This window comes from Gracilinanus agilis, chromosome 1 (genome assembly GCF_016433145.1).
Source record: "Gracilinanus agilis isolate LMUSP501 chromosome 1, AgileGrace, whole genome shotgun sequence".
Classification (NCBI taxonomy): Eukaryota; Metazoa; Chordata; class Mammalia; order Didelphimorphia; family Didelphidae; genus Gracilinanus; species Gracilinanus agilis.
In genome coordinates, this window is record NC_058130.1 from 558955846 (window position 1) to 558962757 (window position 6912).

Consider the following 6912-nt stretch of genomic DNA (forward strand, 5'->3'; position numbering starts at 1 on the left):
TCTTTCTTTCTTTCTTTCTTTCTTTCTTTCTTTCTTTCTTAACCCTTACCTTCCATTTTGGAGTCAATACTGTGTATTGGCTCCAAGGCAGAAGAGTGGTAAGGGTAGGCAATGAGGGTCAAGTGACTTGCCCAGGGTCACACAGCTGGGAAGTGTCTGAGGCCAGATTTGAATTTCCCTTTCTTTCTTATTAATTATTGGTAGTAAGTTTAGATTAAGACAAATGGCATTAGAAGGAGTTCTTAGAACAGGGAGCTATAAGCAGGGCCCAGAGAAGAAACTGAAGGCTCTCCTTAAGTGGGAGACTTAGAAGTTGGGTAGAGTTAGTTTGGATAGTGCTAGGATCCTACCTACTAGTTTCCTTTATTCCCTTTTTAAAATAAACTTTATTTCCATAAGCCAAGGGTTTTTGTGCTTCACTGGCCCTGGGGAGTTCCTCGATGAGTTGTAACATCTAACATCCATCTAGGACTCTTCCACAATACATTGGTTTTCCCATCTGTAAAATGAGCTGGAGAAAGATAGCAAACCTCTCCAGTATCTTTGCCAAGAAAACCTCAAGTGGGGCCCTGAAGAGTTGGACACTACTGAAACGACTGGATAACAACAATAGAATTATTATTCTCACCTTCTTGAAATCGAAACACAGTCTCTGAAAAAGATTTTTGGTGAGCCTGCTGCTGGCAATGCCCAATGGAGTATGATCATCTCCACTTCAGAGCACAGGCTCAATTCTACGCCTTTTTCTGGGCTAATTACAATGCCGGAATACAAAGCTTTTTTGCCTGGCTGCTGGGCCGAAGCTGAGAAGGCATCCACATGGCATTAAGCAGCCTCTCTGTCTTCTTGGTTGTCACAGAGGCGAGGACTGCTGTGGGCCTCCAGGTAAGAAGGGGAACAGAAGAGGCCTCTCCCTCCCAAAGGGGTTGATATGTTCCGATGAGTGTGCGTTACTGTTTTCCTGGCACTGGTGTATCTCCTCTGTCTGTCAATGAGTACTGGAGATGGTTATCACCTTCTGAGCTTTAAAGTTGGAAGAAAAAGTCCAGGAACAATAGAGCATGCCAGAGTCTGTCAAGAACAAAGTCCTGTAAGGAGTGCAGCCCCTGAAGAAGACCCTGGGAGCCTCAGCACCACAGTAGTTGGAGGATAAGACAATGCAGCAAGGGAGCACCTCATCCAGCAGCTAGGTGGTATTCTAAGTGAACTCGAGGAGGTGAACGCTTTATCGCAGCCACTTCAAATGTGAGCCCACTATCCCCAGTGTCTGCAGTGGTCATGGGGAGAGTGTGTCCCAGGCATGGGGGGCCAGGAGGAGAATACTTTATAACTTCTGATTCAATCTTCTCAATACATATCTTTGGAAAAACTCATTGATGGGGGGGGGGGGGCAGCTAGATGGCTCAGTAACTAGAGAGTCAGGCCCAGAGATGGGAGGTCCTAGGTTCAAATTTGGCCTCAGACACTTCCTAGCTGGATAACCCTCAGCAAGTCACTTCACCCATTGCCTAGCCCTTATTGCTCTTCTGCCTTAGAACCAATATGCCATATTGAGTCAAGGACAGAAGGTAAGAAGTTTTTGGTTTTGTTTTGTTTTTTTTAACTAATTGATTGGGGGCAGCTGGGTGGCTCAATGGATTGAGAGCCAGGCCTAGAGGTGGGAGGTCCTAGGTTCAAATCTGGCCTTAGACACTTTCCAACTGTGTGACCCTGGGCAAGTCACTTAACCCCCATTGCCTAGCCTTTACTGCTCTTCTGCCTTGGAATCAATACTATGTATTGAATCCAAGAGGGAAGGTAAGGGTTTTAACATAAAAAAAAAATAAAAATAAAAATAAAAAAACACTAATTGATGTTTTGTGTGTGTGTGTGTGTGTGTGCTCAAGGTCACACAGCAGGTTAGTATCTGTTTATGAGAATCCTTCTAGTGTTTATTTCTTCTTTCCTATTCTATTATTCTGCCTCTCTGAAAAGAATAGCTGGCATGAGGCAAAGGGTTGGGGGAATATGAAGGCTGGGACTCCACAGTATTATTTGCTAGGTCAGTTAATGATATGAGATAATCCTTGAGTGATATTTGAAATTGAGGGTTCAGGTCAATGGCATTAGAAGAAAAACACCCTAACCCCTGAGAAGTACCCTTAGCACCAGGAAAGGAAAATGTTGTTATCCGTCTTCTGGGGACCTGATTTGACCACAGGAATGGCAGTAGGATAAGGATTCCCAGCCATATTATATAAACACTACAGAATGCCTACCTCGGAAAATATATATTCAATTCTGAGAATTCTTTCTATATGTATCCCCTTTTCCTAAGGAGATAAAAGGAGAGCTGCTGAGAGGCTAGAAGAGAAATTATCAGTGTTTTCTAATTCAAGGAACATTAGAGCCTTGGACTGTGCCTGAGAAAGACAATCACCTTCTCCCTAGACCTGGAGAGAGCAGTAGAGTGAAGTCCCATGTGGAAGGATCAAGAGAAGAGCACAGGATGGGAGAGGAGGCTCAGCTGCCACTGCCGCTGCTGCTGCTACTGCTACAGCCTTAACTGAGTGAGAACAAACTTGGAGAGAGGATGACAAGACACCAGCAGTAAAAACACCATAGCTAGACAGTGTCTGAGTCTGTTAGTCAAGAATGACAGGGGGCAGCGAGGTGGCTCAGTGGATTGAAAGCCCGGCCTAGAGACAGGAGGTACTGGGTTCAAATGTGACCTCAGATACTTCCTATCTGTGTGACCTAGGCAAGTCACTTACCCCCCCATTGCCTAGCCCTTGCTGCTCTTCTGCCTTGAAACCAATAAATAGTATTGATTAAAAAAAAAAAAAAAAGAATGACAATGGTAAAACTTTGGCTTCCAGGCCTCTTCACTGGCACTCTAGCCGAATCTTCACCTCATTCCTTTTATTTTCTTTCCAAGTATGTTCATATGTTTTTATTGTCCATTTCCTCTCAAAAGAAGCCAAGTTCTCTAAGATAGTCAATGTATAATAGAGCTCCCTTATGAGGGATTTCATTGATTTGTGGTCAGCCTCCTGGAAGTCTGCCCTCAAAGCTCTGGAAGTATGCCTAGGAAGTACCAAAAGTTCTCCACAAAGCACCAGAAGTCTTCCTGTGGTAGGACTTGTCTGTCCTACCTGTGGTCTCCTCTGCTTCCATTTTCAGTTTTTTATGACTCTCTCCAAGGGCCACAGAGCACCTACTGGGGGGGAAGGGGGTGGCAGGTGTTTGCTTATATCCATGGTTTCAGCCATCCTCAGTAGGTCTTTGAATGTATCCTCCACAAATATGGGGCCCTTTTATTTATGTTTCTTTGGTGGGGAGAGAAGGAGATGGGTGGTATTAAGAGCAATAAAATCCAAGCCTATCTTCACCCTGGAATACAAGGGAAGATTTCTAACGATGCATATTAACACAGCTCCTGAAAATGATAAGAAAAAACTATGTGGATATGAGACAAAAAGAAACCTAGCTACAACTTGAGGCAGTGATGTTCTGAAGGGAGGAGATTTGGTAACAGATTTGGAATCATTTTCAGCAGTGGTCTTAGGCATTTCTTCCCATGATTCTCTTCTGAAGCAAATTAAAGAGGCTAGGAAGCCTGGGAGTGAAGGGCAGTTATTGAAGGGCTGGGGTGCGGAAGAGGGGAGAGAGAGAGACAGAGACAGAGACAGAGACAGAGACAGACAGAGACAGACAGAGACAGAGACAGAGACAGAGACAGACAGAGACAGAGACGGAGAGAGAGTAGGAAGAGAAGAGAGAAAGAGACAGAGAGGAGAGGAGGAAAGGAGGGATGAAGGAGAAAGTATCAGTATTCCTCTTTAATAAAACACCCCCCATACCATAATCCCTATTAGATATACACAACTTTTGCAACAACATTGCGTGTGTGAATATGGTACACTATCATTTTTTAAACCCTTACTTTCTGTCTTATAATCATTACTGTGCTTTGATTCCAAGTCAGAAGAGTGGTAAGGGCTAAGCAATACCCTGGACCTCTCATGTCTAGGACTGGCTCTATTCTCTGAGTCACCTAACTGCTCCTCCAATATCATTTTAAAGAAGAAGAATATGAAGGAGACTGTGATAGCGAGAAATTTACTTTCAAAAACAGTCTAATAATTTTTAAGTGCCTACTATATTTTGACACTGCACAAAGTTATAGAGATACAAAGAAAAACAAGACAGTCCCTGTTTTTGGGGAGCTTACAATCTAATAGGGGAGACAACAAGCAAACAAGGAAGCAGAAACAAGCTATATGCATGGTAAATTAGAAATAATCAACAAAGGGAGGAGTGGGATTAAAGGGGATCAAGAAAAGCTTCTTGTAGAAAGTGGGATTTTGATCAGGATTTAATGAAAGCTAGGAGGCAGAGATGAGTAAGAAAATTCCAGGCATGGGGAACAGCTAGTGAAAACTGCACATTAGGAGATGGTGTGTCTTGTACAAAGAATTGTAAGAAGTCCAGTGTCACTGGAATTTATTTAGTTAGGAGAAAACCTGGTAGTGTTTTCCTTCAAGGGGAAAATTAAAACAAGTTGGATCTGTAAAAGGCAAGAGGTTCTCAGGTTTGGTCCAAAGTGCTCTTACCTGCCAACGTGACCTATTTACCTATATTTGAGGGGTATATGAAGTGTTCAGAGAAGACTAGGACCTCTGGCGTGAAGGCTTGCAGAGCTCTTTTCGGGGCTGCTCTCCCCTTTTAATATCCACCTGGCACCCAGCTCTTACCTGTGGCTCCAAGAAACTGCTGCATGCACAGTGACCATATGCTCAAATCCTTCAGTGACTTAAAGGGGTGTCTACCCCAGGCATCTGAAGACTTTCCCTGGTAGAATGAGCCAATGAGAATGATTTATTTCAACATTCATGAAGGCACTTGGAAGTTGGTTGGTTAGATATCAAAGAAACCAAGGTCATCCACTATATCCCAAGCTGTCACCAGTCCTCTCGACTTTTGTCTTACCACTAGACTTTCATGATTCTGGAAGAGTGAGGATGATGACTTTTGCAACGCTGCCTCATTTAGTCATAATGCCAAAATGAAGGATAAAAACAACTTAGATTTTTTTAGGAGGGAGAGCACAAGTTTTCTTCCATCAGTATTGTGGGAAATTAATATTGAATTGGGATTTTTTTTTTTTTTTGAGAAATGGTTTCCCCATTGGCCACAACGAACAATTTTATTTTAAAGCTGCAAAACTGTCTCTCCTCAGGCTGTGAAATCCGGCTGGGTCCTCCTTTCTTTGGTCTAGCTCTTCTGTCTTTGTTAAGGATAACAGAGTTAAGAGCATCTCACTGGGCTGGCTTTTGTTTCAGGCTGAGTGGAGATCAGCTCCTTATTTATTTGTAAACAAGAACTCTCTTACACCTAAAGAAGTCAGTCAGCTCTAGCTGCCATGTTGGAAAGCATGGTGGTCCAGCCATGTGGGAAGGAGGAAAGGGTGTTTTGGTATCTTTCTAAGACCTACCCCTTCTTGAAGCCAAGGGAGTTGTTGAGTACCAAGGGAGGAGATGAGATCTCTGAGCCCATCTTCTCAGTGACTGTTTTCCACTCAAAGATGTCCTGGAGAGGCTCTAGACCAATGATGGGCAACTTTTTGAGCTTGGTGTGTCAAAATTCACCAAAAAAAAAACGAGAATAACATGAATGTTGTGTCACTTCAAGAAAAAAAAGATAATTTTGCCATGTTTATAGTTTAAATAACAAAAATGTATAATTGTAATATATAACTATATTTAATAAATCAAAATAGGTAAATTAATATAGGTAGAATTGTCATCTATAGTGCACAAAGTGTCTACACTACACTACACCAAATGTTTCAACCTCAGCATGCTGTCCCATACTTCTCTGTATGCGGCCACATGCAGCCACGTGTCATCAAAAATGGCTTAGCATGTTAGTGCTGACACATGTGTCATAGGTTTGCCATCACCGCTCTAGATGATAATGTCACAAAAGGGGCTTATGAGATGTGTACCAGAGGAAGTCCAGTCATTTTTTTGGTCTCTTTTCTGGCAGCACTCTCACACTTTCTAACTCAGCCTTGCTGCCTAGCTGCTTGAGCTCTCTCTCTCTCTCTCTCTCTCTCTCTCTTTCTCTCTCTCTCTCTCAGGCCCCCCCCTTTTGCCCCTCTCACATTATCTAGCATATGTACAGACAATAGAGGGAGTTTACTGGCTAGTAAGATTTCCATGAGAGGTCTTTTAAGAAATTAATTTTAAAATTTAATATATACAGCCTCCAGAGAATTTTATTCGTTACAGCAACCTCTCCAGCAGAGATCTCCTGGGATCTCCTTCAGCTCTTTATCTTCCTTTCATGTGGCAGTATCTTCCTGGGGGCTCTTCTGTGGGGCACAATAGGGCAAAGCTCTGCGTTCTGCTCTGTCTATAGATTTGCAAGGAGTTCAGTCAGTATCAGTCAAGATCAATTTGACTAACACTTCTGTGCTAACATTGCATCTGCCTAGTATTAAGAGAAATGAGATGTCCTAGGTGCAGAGGAAGAGGCTTAGATAAGAGCATGGTTCCAAGGAAGCGCATGTCTTCTTAGGGCAATTCAAACTTTGCTCCTTGAATGTGTAAAATGTGGGAAGGAGCCCTGAGGGCATTAGGTCCTTAGTAAAGAAGGTTTACCAGAAAATAGCAGGTCAACTCTATGTAAGCAATCAGCGATTGACTAAAAAGTATAATAAATTTAGTATCCCATGATATTTATTATTTGTTGCCTATTTTTAAAAGAATTTTACTCAGGAAAGCAAAAGTTTTCTCTACTGACCTGGATTCAAATCTGACCTCAGCCACTTCCTACCTGTATGACTTTGGGCAAATTACTTAACTCCCTTTTGCCTAGCCCTTGCTCTTCTCTCTTAGGATTGATACTAAGATAGAAAGCAAGGAT